This window comes from Eublepharis macularius, chromosome 4 (assembly GCF_028583425.1).
Source record: "Eublepharis macularius isolate TG4126 chromosome 4, MPM_Emac_v1.0, whole genome shotgun sequence".
NCBI lineage: Eukaryota > Metazoa > Chordata > Lepidosauria > Squamata > Eublepharidae > Eublepharis > Eublepharis macularius.
In genome coordinates this window covers 43320964-43335816 of record NC_072793.1, presented here as the reverse complement: position 1 = coordinate 43335816, position 14853 = coordinate 43320964, and positions in this window count along the sequence as shown.

Genomic DNA, 14853 nt, shown 5'->3' with positions numbered 1-14853 from the left:
TTTCTTTCTTAGTCCACCTTTCTCACTGAGACTCAAGATGGATTACATAGTGTGAGATTAGCACAGTCAGTATCAAGGATATTTCAATTAACAATGCCCTAGGGTAAATAAATACAAGTTTACAAAGATATAATGTTAGGAAAAATCCAATACAGAGTTGAAGAGATGCTGAAACAGCATAAGTAATTCTAGGACTGACAGTACACAACATAGAACTACCCAGTAGGGTCATACTTAAAGCAACTGGTAGTACATAGGAGCACATACTTAAAGCAACAGATAGGACAACATAGTGGTGAAGTCTATGGTCCCTAACTCGTTAGTGAAGCATCTCTTTGAGATCATCACCCTACAATATAGCCCTCCTATCTGTGTAAAAAAGCCCTTTTGAATAGTTCAGTTTTGCATTGTTTGTAGAAGGTCAGGAGAATGGAGGCTCTCCTGACTTTTTCAGGCAGGCTGTTCCTCAGCAGAGAACAGATGGAATGGCAGGTGACAGGCTCACTATTAGATGCATAGGATCATTGGTGCGCTCATCGTGTATTATAGGATTCTAAGACAGGACACTTGGATATCTCTAACTTCCCTAATTCCAGACTCCCCTGTCTTTTTAGGTTTCCTCTCTGGCATTTAGCTTCTATTTTTCTTACTGCTGGCTAAGATCCCATAAATTTGCATCATTTTAGCTTTGTTTCTGTTCCATTCTCTCTTTGTAACTTCTACAACCAACACCATTTCTTGTGACCTAAGTATGAATCCCATTTTATAGATAACTAATAGTTGAATCTTATAAAGCGTTAATGCAACAGAAGCCTATTGAAATCAACAGACTTAAAATGGAGTAACTTGCATAGGATTGCACTTTAAGTTCAATTTTAAGTACCGATGTCATGTTTAGATTTTTAAAAAAAGCATTATTATGATTTTAGACTACAGTGCATTTGTTTAAGTCAAACTGCTTTCTTTGAGTAGCTGTCATGACAGACTTGAAGCAAGCCTAGCCAATCTGTGTCTGCTATCTAACAATCGCTTTATAACATGGAACGTTATGTTCTTCTTTATGGTAATGGCTAGGGTGGCCATTATTGATGCCACATAGAGTTGCCAACTCTGGTTTGGGAAATTCCTGGAGATTTGGAGGTGGAGCTTGGGGAGAGCAGAGTTTGGGGAGGGAGGGAGCTCAGTGAGGATATGATGCCATGCAGTTCACCCTCAGAAGCTTCAACTTCCTCCAGGGAAACTGATCTCTGCAGTCTAGATGTCAGGTGTAATTTGGCGAGAATTGCCCGTGGGAGGTCTAGAGGTACAGACATGGGGGCAGGCATGACAGATTTGCCAGGTCTACCCTGGCAACTACCAGAAGGTTGCAAGGGTGGGCACTTACCTTTTGTTGCCTTCATGTGCACACAAAATGCACAGTCCTGTGCAATGACATCCCTTCTGCTATGTTTTGGGCCAATTTTTAAAGAATTAGTCCTGATATGATGCTATCACTTCCAGTGTATCTGGAAGCAACACCATTCCACAGGGTGTGGAAGCATGCATGTGGACGTTTGCCAGGGTTGCCTACCAGTGGCAGGCTATCACCAGATGGCCTGCCTCCTTCCCCTGATCACCAGCGGGCAGAGGGGCAAACCGCTGAGAATTTGCCTGCCATAGGCAGGCCCCTAACAAACCCAGGGCATGCCATTGTGTGTGCTGCAACTTCACTTCTGGAGGAAGCCTGGAAGTTATGTAGGGTAGCTCTAGGAATTGCTGGAAACTATGGTAAAAGCAAAAATATTATTATTATTTATATTCTGCCTTTCTTACTGAGATCCAAGGCAAATTACACAGTGTGAGTGAAAATACAATATCCACTGAGCAAAGTACAATAATGAACAACAGTTCAATGAAAGAGAAACAATAGGATATGGAAGCAGAAAGGCTTTAGGGGGAGGAGGAACATAAAGCCAAGCACAGAGATGAATCTTCCTGAAACACAGCACAACTAATTTACATGACATGGTTTGGGATGTGGAAACTTGCTATTAGGCCCATGACTACATCAGCAGATAGTACCCAACTGAGTAGTGAATAGTTTCTGTCCCTACCAGGGGTGTGCAAGCCAAAAATTTTCGGCTATAGCCGAAAGTAGAAAGCCGAAAGAAGATTCTCTATCGTTAAAGCCGAAAGCCGAAACAAGAATCTCTTTCGGCTTTCGACTTTCGGGATTCTTTCGGCATTATTTCGGCATTCTTTCGGCTTTTTTCTATGGGAAAATGCCTCCGTCTTCCAGGACGCCTGGAGGAGGCATTTTCCCACCGAATAAGCCCAAAATTGGTGGGGACCTTCCTCTAACCCTTCTCTAACAACCACCCAAGTTTCAGACAGATTGGACTTTGGGGGGCCATGTTATGGCCCCCCAAAGCAGGTCCCCCCATCCTCCCATAAGAAAGCGAAGGAGCAGCATATATTGTTAGCATGCTGCTGCTCATCTTTCTTCATTATTTCCTATGGGGAAAAAATGAAGAGGCAGGCTTCCTTTGCCAGGGGTGGCAAAGCACTATCTTACACAAAAATAACACAACTCACTTAACATCAGAGAATCACAAAAGCACAATTCCTGTCAAAAACACTTTATTTCTTGAACAGCTTTAGGCTACACAGCAGGGGGGGAACACCAAAGGGCATGGAAGCAGTATCTTACACAAAAATAACACAACTCACTTCACATTAAAGAATCACCCCAAAAAATTGCTGTCAAAAGCACTTTATTTCTGTAACTGCTTTAGGTTACACAGTAGGAAGGCACCACAGAGAAGGAAAGCAGTGTACTACACAAAAATAACACAACTCACTTCACATCAGAGAATCACACAAACACAATTGCTGTCAAAAACGGTGAAGTGGGTTGTATTATTTTTTGTAGTACATTGCTATCATGTCCTGTTGTGCCCTCCTACTGTGTAACCTAAAGCTGTTCAAGAAATAAAGTGTTTTTGCCAGGAATTGTGTTTTTGTGATTCTCTGATGTTAAGTGAGTTGTGTTATTTTTGTGTAAGATAGTGCTGCCATGCCCTTTGGTGTTCCCCCCTGCTGTGTAACCTAAAGCTGTTCAAGAAATAAAGTGTTTTTGACAGGAATTGTGCTTTGTGATTCTCTGATGTTAAGTGAGTTTTGTTTTAATTTTTCTGTGTGGGGGACTGCTGGTGTAATGTGTCATAATGCTTTGCCTACTTGTACTTTGGAAGGGAGAATATAATTTTTTTAAAACTTTATTTTGTGTTGTTCTTGTTTTATTCTTTGTTGTGCAGTTGGTTCCCATCATAGGGAACAATGGGGCTGGCTGGCCAGCCATCTCTGTAGGTGGTGGAGGAATTTGTGGGAGGGTGTCTGTGGTTCAGGTGCTCTTTCACAGGGACCAGCTGGCACTCAGAAGTGTGCCCACCATTGTGGCACCCCTGGGCTGTGCAGAATTGCCCAGGGAAAGAGAGTTTAGAAGTTCCCAGCATAGGGAACAAAGGGAGAGGGCTGGCCTTTGCCAGCCTGTTCCTGGGGTTATGGGTGTGGGGCAGGTGGGGGTGGATTTGGGTCTGTGAGGGGCTAATGTGGGGATTTGGGTCTGTGTGTGGCAGCTGGGGGGGAATTGGGTTTGTGTGGGGCTGTAAGGGGTGGACTTTAGGGGCTGAGAGGACCTACTTGGGGAGGCCATGAAATGCCCCCCCAAGTGGGAGCAGTCTGAGCCTTGGTGGGGGGTGGGAGGAAGGGTGGGAGAAGGGCCCCAGAGGGCTGGGGGGCATTTTGCATGCAAAATGCCACCCCTGGCAAGACAAGCCTTCCCCAGCTGTCAGTGGTAGAGAAAAGAGTACCTACTTGGGGAGGCCATGAAATGCCTCCCCAAGTGGGAGCAGTCTGAGCCTGGGTGGGGGGTGGGGGGAAGGGTGGGAGAAGGGCCCCTGAGGGCTTGGGGGCATTTTGCATGCAAAATGCCACCCCTGGCAACACAAGCCCCCCCCAGCTGTCAGTGGTAGAGATTAGAGCACCTACTTGGGGAGGCCATGAAATGCCCCCCCAAGTGGGAGCAGGCTGAGCCTTGGTGGGGGGTGGGAGGAGGGGTGGGAGAAGGGCCCCTGAGGGTGAGGGGGCATTTTGCATGCAAAATGCCACCCCTGGCAAAGGAAGCCTGCCTCTTCATTTTTTCCCCATAGGAAATAATGAAGAAAGATGAGCAGCAGCATGCTAACAATATGCTGCTCCTTCGCTTTCTTATGGGAGGATGGGGGGACCTGCTTTGGGGGGCCATAACATGGCCCCCCAAAGTCCAATCTGTCTGAAACTTGGGTGGTTGTTAGAGAAGGGTTAGAGGAAGGTCCCCACCAATTTTGGGCTTATTCGGTGGGAAAATGCCTCCCCCAGACGTCCGGGAAGACGGAGGCATTTTCCCTTTGAAAAGCCGAAAGAAAGCCGAAAGAATCCCGAAACGTTTCGGCTTTTTTCTTTCGGCTACCCGAAACGTTTCGGCATTCCCCGAAACGTTTCGGCATTCCCCGAAAGAAGCCGAAACACTTTTGTTTCGGCATTCTTTCGGCATTCTGAATGCCGAAACGCACATCCCTAGTCCCTACCAAAGCATCTCTCTGAGCTATTCCTTACAACATAGCCCTATAATTTGGGTAGAAAATCCTCCTGAATAATTCAGTTTTGCATAATTTGTGGAAAGCCAGTAGAGTGGTAGCTTTCCTGACTTCCTCAGGCAGGCTGTTCCATAAGGTAGGGGCTACCACACAGAAAACGTGTGTGGGCAGCTGTTGATTTTGCCCAACTGCAGGGCAGTATCTGCAGAAGGCCCTGCCCAGATGAGTGAAGCTGCTGGAGCAGAAAATAGGGGGAGGGGTGGCTGCATAGATAAGAGGGGCTGAGGTCATGAAGGGCTTTGAATGTGGTGGTTATGACCTTGAACTGAACCCAGTAACTGATAGAAAGCTAGTGTTGCCAATCTCTAGGTGGTGGCTGGAGATCTCCCAGAATTACAAGTGATCTCCAGACCACAGAGATCAATTCCCCTGGAGAAAATGGATTGCTTTGGAAGGTGGAATCTATGGCTTTTTACTCTGCTGAGGTCCTTCCCCTCCCCAAACCCTATCTTCTCCAGGCTCCACTCCCAAAATCTCCAGGAATTTCTCAACCTGGAGCTGGCAACCCTATAGGAAGCCAATGAAATGACTGCAGAATGGGAGTGACATGCATGCTCCATCTAGCTCCGAAGAGTAAATAAACTGCAGCATTCTCCACCAGCTGGAGTCTCCGAGTCAGCTTTGAGGAGAGGCCTATGTAGAGTGCATTAGAGTAGTCTAGTCTTGATGATACTGTGCCATGAATCTAGGTGGCCAGATTGGCCATGTCAAGATAGAGGATCCGGCTAGTCTAACTTGTGAGAAGGCCATTTTTGCAGCTGCATTTACTTGCTTCTCTAGCAGCAGTGCTGGATCCAGTATAACCCCTAGGTTCTTAACTAAGTCACCCAGGGTCAGCAATTCCTAGAGCGACTCTTATGTCATTTTCAGGGAATACTTGGAAGGGATGTAGTGACACACATGATACTGACTTGAAAAAAAATTCTCCTGCTGCTGGTGTCCTGGCAGCCCTATGAAGGCCCCACCTGAAGATTGGCAACCCAAATGCCTCATTTAATAGGTGTCTTGTTAAGCAATCAGTAAACTGGGCCTATCTGTTAAATCACCATCCATAGATAGATCTGCAAATGAGGTAGAGAAACCAAGCATACATAGAATCATAGAATCATAGAGTTGGAAGGGGCTATACAGACCATCTAGTCCAACCCCCTGCCCAGTGCAGGATCAGCCTAAAGCATCTCTGACAAGTATTCATCCAGCCTCTTCTTGAAAACTGCCAGTGAGAGGGAGCTCACCACCTCCCTAGGCAGCTGGTTCCACTTTTGAACTACTCTGACTGTGAAAAAGTTTTTCCTAATATCCAGCCGGTACCTTTGTGCATGTAATTTAAGCCCATTGCTTCGGGTCCTACCCTCTGCTGCTAACTGGAACAGCTCCTTGCCCTCCTCCAAATGACAGCCTTTCAAATATTTAAAGAGAGAAATCATGTCCCCCCTCAACCTCCTCTTCTCCAAACTAAACATTCCCAAGGCCCTCAGCCTTTCCTCATAGGACTCAGTCTCCAGACCCCCGATCATCCTCGTCGCTCTTCTCTGCATCCTCTCGATTTTGCCCACATCCTTTTTGAAGTGAGGCCTCCAGAACTGCACACAATACTCCAGGCGCGGCCTGACCAAGGCAGTATAGAGAGGGGCTATGACATCCTGCGATTTCGATGCTATGGCCCCTTTGATACAACCCAAGATTGAATTAGCCTTTTTTGCCACCGCATCACATTGACTGCTCATATTTAGTTTACATTCCACTCTTACCCCAAGATCCCTTTCACATATACTACTGCCCAGAAGTGTATCCCCCATCCAGTATTTGTGCTTCCCATTTTTGTGGCCCCGATGTAATACTGTGCACTTGTCTTTGTTGAATTGCACCCTATTGGAATGAACAGTCTGAAAGCCAGGGCAAGACTGCTCCAACAAAGGAATATTCATGACTCCTAAAGCTATGTGATGTGCAACAGTGCCTCAAGAGGGAGTATTGCAGAATTAAATACTGTTGGAGTGTGGGTTCTTCTGAGACAAATGAAATTTCTTTCTTAATTTTATATTTGGCTCTGAAAATGGATGCATTTTCAATCCAAACTCAGTGATGGATAAACGCTATACATAATTTAGAGATTATTTGCAGCACAGAACTCTCAACTATGGGCATGGTTCCTGCTGTGCAAGGGCAGCTGTAGTGTTTTTAGCTTGAAATTGGCTCTTAGACTCATGCAGTTTATTTATTATGAGGAGTTTATTAAATGCCTCTAATTGACTAGAGAATGCAGCACATGCATTTACAAATGCTCTTCATTTAAAACGATTCCTGAATGGGAGAGAACTTTTGTGGAGCTCTTAGCAGAATCTCTGTGTTCAGTAATGAGGTGATTCTAGTCTGTGAAATAATGTATTAAGATCCATATAGGTATTAACTTGTAGGATTAAGAAGCAGGAGAGTTAATGAAATGGCTGCAGGAAGCAACTGTTGTGATATAGTGTGTGGATCTTGGTACCTAGCAATTTTTTTTACCCAGTAAGATTCTATTTATTCAATTCCCTCTATGTCAGTTTCCCTTTCCTTTCACCTGCAAACATGACTTCCCAGGATATGACACCTGGTAGGCTGAGCCTGAATATTTATTTATTTATTTATTTATTTATTTATTTATTTATTTATTTATTTATTTATTTATTTATTTATTTATTTATTTATTTATTTATTTATTTATAACAACAACATTTGATTTATATACCACCCTTCAGGACAACTTAATGCCCACTCAGAGTGGTTTACAAAGTATGTTATTATTATCCCCACAACAATCACCCTGTGAGGTGGGTGGGGCTGAGAGAGCTCCAGAGAGCTGTGACTAGCCCAAGGTCACCCAGCTGGCTTCAAGTGGAAGAGTGGGGAATCAAACCCGGGTCTCCGGATTAGAGTCCCGTGCTCTTAACCACTACACCAAACTGGTGTATATCATTTATAGTCCACCTTTCTCACTGAGACTCAAGGCGGATTACACAGTGTGAGATTAGTACAATCCGTATCAAGTACATTTCCATACAGTATCAAGGACATTTCCATAAACAATGCCATAGGGTAAATAGATACAAGTTTAAAAAGACATAGTGTTAGCAAGAATCCAATACAAAGTAGAAGAAAATTCTGAAACAGAACATAATCACTTCTAGGACTGACATTAGGCAACTTAAAGCACAGGTAGTACATAGGAGTACATATTTAAAGCAACAAATAATATGAAAGGCAACATAATGGTGAAGTCTATGGTCCCTAACTCATTAGTGAAGCATCTGAGACCCCATCCCTACATTACAGCCCTCGCATTTGAGTAAAAAGCCTTTTTGGGTAGTTCAGTTTTGCATTGTGGAAAGCCAGGAGAGTGGGGGCTCTCCTGATCTCTTCAGGCAGGTCATTCCACAGGGTAGGGGCCACCTCAGAGAAAGCTCATGTGTGGGCTGTTGTTGATTTCTCCCACGTGCTGGCACCTGCAGGAGACACTGTTCAGATGAGCGAAGATGCCGTAGAGGAACATAGGGAGGGAGGTGGTCCCACAGGTATGCTGGACCAAGGCTATGAAGAGCTTTGTATGTAATAACCAGTACCTTGAACTGAGCACAGTAACTGATAGGTAGCCAATGGAGTGACTGTAGGATGGGAGTGATGCTCCTGCTCCTGCTCAATCCTGATAGCAGTTGAGCTGCAGTGTTTTGCACTAACTGAAGCCTCCTAGTTAACTTAGACGGGAGACCTAAGTATAATGCATTACAATAGTCAAGCCATGATGTTACCATAGCATGGATCCAGGTGGCCAGGTTGGTTGTGTCGAGATAAGGATATGTGATAAGGGAAACAATATATGATTGGTTTCTAGGAAACGACCAAACACATATGAAAAAGAGGGATTTTACTGACACAGCAATAGTTGAGTGATGCGCTGTAGGAAAGGGGGCTGCTGGAAAAATGGGCTTTGAAATATAGTTATAAAAGAGCCCAGGGCTGCACATGCACAGATGGTCCCTGAGCTTGCCAGACAGCAAACGCCACTCACAACGGTTTTGCTGGTTCATATTGTAGTGCATTGTAATGCTTGAGGGAGGAAAGCAAGCTGTTCACGGGCAAAGGGATTTGCGAGCCTCGTACTGAATGCTGGCACTAGTATTTATCATTGAATTGGCACCTTTCCCTCCCAAAGATCCCTTTTTGGCTCCTGATATACCTTTTCTTCATGAATTTGATTTTAGTGTAGATGGATATTGTTAATATCAGAAAGTTTTTGGCAAGACAGTAATTTGGTATTTAATTTTTTTCCACTGGCATACTTTTTAAAATTATTGATTTGTAATTTAACATCTGAAGATTAATTAATTTTTAATTATTTATTGATTATCTGTTCTGAAGGGATGATGCAAATACCACAAGTCTAGTGTTTCAGGCTGTCAAATATATGTACACATTTTTAAAATATAGTGCTTTTTATGTTATGGAAATCAAATTATATGTTCCAGTAATATTTTTAGAGACTCTAGTAGGTCCGTGATTAGCAATGTCACCCACCTACACCGAAACACTTCTGTGTAATTTTTGACTATTTACATATGTTATTTAAAGGAAAATACTATATCAAGCAGTCCTTATGGAGACCTGGGAGATTTGCCATTGTATTTTTGTTCTCCTCCTATTAATATTCAAGAGACTTTACTGTTTTTTTCTAGAAGAAACAGCAATCTTTTTCAGGCATTTGGCTCCCCCTTAGAAAACGTGGGTAGAATCTGGGTGTTGTTGTTGTACACTTTTGCTGTGCTCTGTGTACTTAATGAGTTCTGCAATTAATTACAGTAATAAGATTATTGGTAAGAAGTGGCAGATTTAGAGAAGGATGATTAGATAATTAGAGATAAATTGCTGTTTGTGGGACCTTATTGAATATGTACTGCAGATTGTCTGGCTTTGAAGAGATAATTGAGTCACTGATTAATGAGGGTTTGGCAGCAGCCCTGACTGCAGCTCTGCTCACCTGGGTGAGACCGTGTCTATCACCATGGTAAAAAGCAAAACCTGGGAGAATATTGAATAAGTGCTAAGTTTACTTTTAAATTATAATGGCAAGTGAGAATGGGGATGATTGGTCTGTGTTTCAGGATGCTGCAATTTCTTTTTGTTTTTAATGCCACAGATCAGTTGTTCTTAAACTTTCTTCATGGTTTCTTCAGATAATCCTGTCCCTACTGCCATGTTGAGGAATGTTCTAGAATGTATATTCGGTTCATGAGGGCACTGGCTAATGAGGGCTCACATCCACATTGAGTGAACTGAAGTGACAACAGGCCCTATAACACTCTTCTGTATTTGCACATTGTAGTGAAAGATCTGCTGGGTCAACCGTTATTGATTTCTCACTGTGAAACAGTAAGGTTTCAGGTAACACTAGGGCTCCCTGGTGTAAGATCTGCTAGTGCAAACTTTGCAAAAGGATGCTACAGAAGACTGACGTATGGAATAAACAAACTTGACAATCTTACTACTGCTACAGTTCATCTCAAAATGGCTGCTACCTTAGCTTTCAGTTCTCTGCTGGTGTTCTCTAGATTGGCTTCTTCCAGGCACCTTCTAATGGAATACTGATTCTTTCAGTCATTAACACATTTCCTTATTTAGAAATACTAATAGGTATTCCATTTAGGAGAGTCAGTGTCCAAATTTAAATTGAAGGGTGTTATCACTTACAATCTCTTCTGGTTTACCATGCCTTCTAAATATAGATCTACAACAATTTGCTGTTTACTTGTGGTGATGTCAAGCAAACTTATTTCCACATAGCAAAGTAGAGAAGAACAAGAGACCCTTAGTGTCACAGTAACACTTATATCCATTAAATCTTTGTCAAAGGGACTGCCCAGTTTGCCCAATGTAGAGAGTGGAAGGGCATTGCTGACATGTGATGCCATATATCACATTAGAGGATGAGTAGGAATATGAACCTGAGATGGTATGGCTGAAGTTATTGGGTCTGCTGATGGTGTTGCTAGGATCTATATGAGAGCAAAGTTGGAATCTTGGTCCACTGATGGTGTTGCTAGGATCTATACGAGAACAAAATTTGCGTAAGTCTGACATCCGAAAATACAATATTCAAAAACGAGTAGGGGGACAGTTTAACTTTCCAGGATGCTCAGTTGATGACCTAAAAGTAGCAGTTATCCTGCAGCCATTTCAGTAACTCCCGCATCTTGGAGGAACAGGGAGAAAACCTGTGCCAGTTCGTAAACAAGAATGACTGCTGTGTGGCTGAAGTGTGCGAGTGAACAGGAAAGTAACAGGAGAAACCTATGTAAGTGCAATCATGTGCTCTACACGAGTAATTTGTGTCATGTAGTTCAGCTCTTTGTCTACACCAGTAGAAAAAAACAAGAAAGCAGTAGCACCTATAGGATTAACAAAATTTGTAGGGTATGAGCTTTTGTGAGACACAGCTCACTTCTTCAGATACAGCTAGAATATGAGTCCTTCTGTCATTATATCTTACAGAGTGGAGTGATTTCAGAAGCTGAATGACAATAGAAGGTAAATGATAATCACTAGTGAATGACAATAGCAGGCGTGATTGGATTAGGTGTGGAGAAATCAGCACTGGTAATGAGACAAGAAGTCTAGGTCTCCATTCAATCCAGGTGGATGCAATGTCTTGAGTTTTATTATTAGGTACCAAGATCCACAGTCCATAAACATGTTATTCCATGTGGGCGCTGGGGTGGGTGGGGGTTCAGTTTCATTCTGTTGGGATGTCTAGTGTAGATTGTAATTGAGAGTGTGCCTGTGGCCATGGCAGACATGATCCATGTGTTTCTGCAGTGGGAGTCTTTCCCCACAATAGAAACAAATGGGGTGGCTGGGGGCAACTTCTTTGCAGGGCCATTAAATTGCCCCCCAGGATCCAATCTCTCTGAAACTTGAGAGGTCTTTAGAGAACAGTTATGAGTAAGTTCCCTGCAAATTTGGTGGATTTTGATTGCAAACTGCTACCCCAGCCCCCTAGAAAGCTCCCCTAGATAGCTCCCTTAGTTTTCCCCATAGGGAATAATGGAGATTGGAGTTGGCTGGGGGTACCTTCTATGGGAGGGCATAAAATGGTCCCCCAAAGTCCCATGTTCATGAAACTTGGGGAGTAGTTACAGGACAGTTAGGAGTAGGTCCACAGCATATTTGGAATTCGGTTCCCCCAGAAATCCCCAAATTACATTTCCCATTGGAAACAATGGCCGAACTTTACTGAATTTGCTCTGTACTGCCGAGGAAGATTTGAGCATGTGCAAAGAGAAAGTGCATCATGGCATACCATCCCTCATGGATGACCAAAATTAGCACTTTGCACTGGCAACTAGCTGATAATGACCATGGATACACACAAATGCAGCTCCGTGAAGTTACCGGACCCATGCATGGACTGAAGTTACAGGACATATACCCAGCTAGGGGAAAAGTCAACACGGGAATGTTGGAGCACACATCCTTCTAAACACTTGCACAAACTCATGTAAGTTGTCTCGTGTATTTTAGCTCTAACATGGCTAGCCATCTTGATCTATTTCCGCATAGTTTGAACAAAAGTAGCATTTTTCTTTAAAGTCAAATAAGACTATTCCCAACTTCTGCCATTGCCTATTTGGAATTTCCTCAGGCAATAAAAGCTCTTTTTGATTTTTATTTCTGAAGCTTTGACATCTGGTACATTACTTACCAAATCTACAATTTGAGCATACAAGCGTTGCCAATAAACAGCTTCTCTAGTCCTTCTTTTACATATTTAAGTTCCCAGATGGCTCTTGTAAATGATATTCAGAACCTTGATTTCTTTGCTCTTGTTGTACTATCATACTGTTCTTTTAAAAAACGCGTCCATCATGTATACTTAATTTCTCTCTATTGTTCCAATAAGCACAGATGCTTTCTGAAACTTCTTCTCTTTTGACTGATGATCCCTCCAAACTGAGAAAAACTGGGAGCAAAACTCTCAACATTTGTAGTAGCTGTTAAAAATTCCTTCATTTTTGTTCTGATATTGGAAAATAAAACATTGTGAAGTACCATAACACCAGCTATCTCAAAGGTTGTGCGCTCTGGGCAGCAGCAATTGTTAACTTTTTGCCTTGCCTTTGCTGTCTGTCGTTGGCATTTCTGCAGTAATAACTGCCACATTTTGATTCTTGGACAAAGACTTTCTGAAAATTGCATCCAGTGCAATTTTGTTTCCACAGTCACTATTTTTCTATAGAAGAAATAGTGAAATTTTTTGTATACTATTGTTAACTTTTCTTTTTAGTGACTGGTGAACTCTCCCGTAATTGTTTTGGATTGGGATTACAGTTACAAGATAAAATGAAGAATATTTGGGGAAATGTGCTCCTCACCACCACTTCTAAATTGAGCAACAACAGTGTGCTTATATACCACTCTCCTGGACAGATTAGTGACCACTCAGAATAGTGAACAAAGTCAGTGTTATTATTACCTCACAATACACATGGGGAGCTGGGGCTGAGAGGAGTGGCATACCCAATGCCACCTGCAGAGCTCATAGCAGCAGTGGTAGTCGAACCAGCAGAGTGCTGATTCGCACCCCAATCACTTAACCACTATGCTACAGCTGCACTACATGTCATTGCCTGCCCCAATCTATGAGCTTCCAACCTGGCCTCCACCAGCCCACCATCCAACTTACTTATCTGATAGGCCTACAATTCCTCCACTGGTGGCAGAGACTCCCCCTCCCCACCAGTGGGTGCTTCCCACTGCCACTCAGCTGGCCTGTGTAGGAAAAATGGCAGGAAACAGGATATGACAGCATACCAGTGCACTGTGGTCATTCCCCATGCACCTAGTAGTGACATGAGTGTGTCATCGGGGGAAACTCAACGTGTCATTGGGCAAAACTCAAAACATCCCTGGTGTTCCCTAGCAACATGCTGACATCACTTCTGGGGAGTGATATGGGGAGTGACATCAGTGCATCACTGGCAACATAGCGATGTCAAAGGTGACAGGTGAGCCCCTCAATGACCCAGTAAGTCCCCCATGCTCTCACCTGTTGTTGTGAGGGCCTGGCAATCTTATTATCTGTTGGCTGCTGATACTCTGGCAGTTTTTTTTTCTGCAGAGAGAAGAGTCTCTGCAGTTGACTTGAATGATCAGGCATATTTCAGAATTAGCATTCTGTTCCATGATGGCTTTCCGTCCTTCCCTTTTCTATTTCTTGCTCTTGGCAGTTGTGGCAGTGGTGACATTCTGTTTCTCTTTCTCTGCCTATACTCAGGCATTCTGGGAAAATTACAAGTGTTCCTAGTATGCCAGTCAGATAGTCACTGAAACAGCAACAGCCTGGTAAGTGAATGTTGGGGTGGAACTGTTTTCAGCACAGATTAAAACCAGGGGTTGTAATTTTAAGTCTTGTATTGAATGTGAGAATTATGAATTGCCAAGTTTTGTATTCTAAACAAACTTTGGCAACACGACAATTTCTTTTACTATTTGAATATATTTCTGTTGGGCAGTTCTTGGTACTATGCTATAGAAACATGCAGTAGAAAAGCCTTCCTGCAACACTAAATCTCATAGAACTGGCTCCTGAAATCATTACTCACCCACATTGTAAATATTCAACATTTTTTTAAAAAGTTACTTCTTTATAAATGTTGTTTCGTGAATGGGCTTCCAGTAAACAATCAGGCTCTTTAATGAATAATTGTTTTAATGGTGTTGCCATGCTAATGCTGGATAAGCAACTTTTCTTTAAACACTTTGCATTCCAAGAAATATAGCAGGAGCTATTTGTTATCCTTGATGCCATTAGTGGATTTTGGAAAATTGACCTGGATGATAAAAAATCAATTAATACACTATACAACATTAATAACAGCACTTGGCAGGCATAAATTTACAAGATAACCATTTAGCTCTAGATAGGTACCCAGCAGGTGATCCCAATCCCTTAGTGTCACATGTTCATAGATGAGATATCCTGGGATGGGAAAAGACCAAACAAGAATATAACAAGAGGTTAAATCATACAAATTCTAAACATGTGTCAAGATGAGAGGTTGCATAAAAAGAAATATAAGTTTGCAATGGGAGAATTAAAATATTGAGGATATCAATTAACTGAAGGAGGTCTGATACCTGATGC